Below are 2,750 nucleotides of genomic sequence, written 5' to 3'. Positions count from 1 at the left end.
GCCACCTGCAGCGCAGCAGCAAGAATGGCAAGCTGCCGCAGCTCACGCAGCATACACGTCCACAACAGCAGCGACACCAGCAGGACCGTCAATTAGTCCCACTACGTTTGCAGCAGCAACCTCTCGGCGCACTGCTGCTGCCAAATCTTTTCGAGAGGGCACTATCTCTCTGCTTAGGCTGCGTGAGCGACAGCAAAGCTTTGCCCTGCCCACTTCCCCGTGAAAGCTGCTTGTATGTGCTGCTGGACTGCCATTGGTAGCGTTAACACAAGGACTATGCAAGAACAGAGCACTAAACCACACTGAATCAAGAAAGCCACTTTGCTTTCCAGCCTTCTGACTACTATCAGAAGAAATCCTCACTTTCATGCTAGGGTGCCCTCTAAATTCTTCTCATACTTGGTTTGTCTCTGTCTACACCGCCCCTAGAAGAAGCCTCAGGCTGAGAGACCCAGGCTGGTCCAGTATAGCTAAAATTTAATTACAGTTTTTGGCTCCTGCTGTATTTATTTCCATAGATACCTTCTGTTTATGGCAAGTGAAACACTTTTCTATTTTTAGTAGTGGTATAATGTTTTCTTTTAAAATTACTTCACTTAAAGTTTTAAAAAGTGAGTCAAATTTCAATTTGTTGAAAGTGAATACTGCCCCAGATGGTTCATTGACATGGCAACAATTATAAAAGTGTTATAAGAATAACTAAACTTTGGGATAACAAAATGGAGTGTGTGGTAGAGGCATAGGTATAATATCTGAGAGGAGGGTGTCACTATAGTCAACTTCGTTGGTCAGGTTCTGAGAGGCCATGATGGAAGGAAGTGGAGTCTGGTGCTGGGTTTGCCATGGTGAGGATATGGTTGTATAGATGCAGGAGTGGGAAGTCTGAACCAAAGCAGGAATGGCCTTAGATGGCAGTAAGAAGAGCATTTCCACTAAGGTACAGGTGTGTGTGGGGTAAATTGTGACAGATGAACCTTAATGAGGTTGTAGAAAACCTTTCATTACAAGCTCTCCTCCATTGCCTCAACTAAAAAGTGTTTGCTTCTTCTCTCCAGGAGCTGACCCAGAACTAGATCCCAGGTGCAATGTAAGGAGGCCCCTCCTATACTTTGGGATCCTGTGTCACTGCACTGCTGTGGTTGATGGAGTTGCTGGCGAGGCTCCTGCTGCTGTCAGTGATGCTGCTGCTGCTGTGGCTGCTGATGATGATGCAGGTCTTTGCCCGCTACAGGTTGCTGTTCGCAATCCTCTTCCAGGTAATTCTCGCTGGCGCATGCATTGCGGTGGGGTGCAGGCGCATAGAGATTTGTCGCATGCCTGCCCCATAGTCTCTTGCAGCATTATCGTCCCTATAAACGTTTCTCCCCCACTGTTTGTCTGTGTGTAGAGAGGCACGCGTACTACCGTGGAAGTGTCGCTGGAGCTCTGTTTTTATTTTAGGCACTTCACAGGTAGCCCCTGCGGCAGAGCAGCCTCGCACTCCATTTTACGCCCGTGACGTCGTCGCTGCAGCAGCGCAAAAAATCTGCGCAAGGGCCACACGAAATGTCTTTTCTCTGCCGGAGCTGCAGCGGCGGCGGCGACTCTCTGGAAGTCCTCGCAGCGGCAGGATAATATGACTCCACTCTCCTTCGAAAAAGACACGTGCTGCCCCACCCACTGCTGCGTTGCTGTGGCTGCTGCTGCTGCTGTTATGCTGGCGCTGCTACTGGTTGCACATGGTGCCTCTGACACTGGTGCAGCGACCACAACTTTAGCCGGCTGTTACTGAGGTCACCAGAAGAAGAAGCAGCAGCAGGGGAGGCATCAGCAGCAACAGCAGACGACCCGAGTTGGTTGCTTGTTGCATGCACGTATCTCTGTGGACCATGCACCGCAAGGACTCACACACGCCTGTGTACAGTGCGAAGATACTTAGGTGCATATATACACACATACCTCTATTTATGTAAATACGAGTGTACGTATGTGTGTGTGTGTGTGTGTGCGAACGAGGAAAATGTATGTATGTAGGAGAAATACGCGTGTGTGCATGTAAGAAGACGTGTGGATATGTGTATATACGTGTGAGAGTGTGGGATGCTGCTGCTCTGCTAATTTTTTGCCGCTGATAGGGAGTGAGGGCGCTGGTGTGGCAGTGACTCTGGAGGGCGAGCACGCTGGTGTACGCCTGCTGGGTGCATGCGTTTCTCCGGAAGACTCTTCCTGCTGCTGCTCAGTTGTTCAGGACTGAAGACGGCTGCTGCTGCTGCTCTTCTGGAGTCGCCTCCTGTTCTATATACACTTCTGCCACGCGCAGCCGCTGCTGTTTCAGCCTGTCGCTGCTAGTCCTCCACCATGCTGCTGCTGACACTGGTGCGTCTGCTGTGATTACACCTGCAGGGGCACAGCTTCTTTGCTCTGCTGCCGCTCGCCGTGCGCCTGTACCGCTACCCGTTGGCTCTGTGCATTGCTATTGCATCGGTAAAGCAATACTTCACGAGAGAAAGCCCAAGATGCAGCTGCAGCAGCACACTGGCGGAGGAAGCGCAACCTGGGGGGCTGACGCACAGAGAGACAGCAACTTTTTGCGGGTCTGCACATACATCTGCTGCTTCTGTATAATCATGACCACGTGTCCACACCAATGTGCAAGACACCGCACCCACGTAAGCTGCCGCCCTGGACAAATTCCACGGACTGGCAATGTTGTTACGCTGCTGCTCGAAGGTATTATATGACGGGGGAGGGCGCCCACCCTGCAACCCGTG

At 51.2% G+C, this 2,750-nt stretch overlaps 1 long non-coding RNA gene across 1 annotated transcript in view; it reads left to right on the top strand.

Annotated features, from left to right (window-relative positions):
* Nucleotides 1–1,213: 1,213 nt before the first annotated feature.
* The window catches only part of LOC114485829 (uncharacterized), a 2,937-nt gene continuing 1,400 nt past the window's right edge, over nt 1,214–2,750 (top strand). Inside the window, exons 1-2 of the long non-coding RNA XR_003679113.2 lie at nt 1,214–1,256; nt 2,383–2,463. This is a non-coding gene — a long non-coding RNA (uncharacterized lncRNA). The remainder of the gene's footprint in view (nt 1,257–2,382; nt 2,464–2,750) is intronic.

The sequence above is a fragment of the Physeter macrocephalus genome, unplaced genomic scaffold, assembly GCF_002837175.3.
Source record: "Physeter macrocephalus isolate SW-GA unplaced genomic scaffold, ASM283717v5 random_5483, whole genome shotgun sequence".
Taxonomy (NCBI): Eukaryota; Metazoa; Chordata; class Mammalia; order Artiodactyla; family Physeteridae; genus Physeter; species Physeter macrocephalus.
Note: the sequence above shows the minus strand (reverse complement) of the source record. Positions and strands in the feature narration are given on the sequence as shown.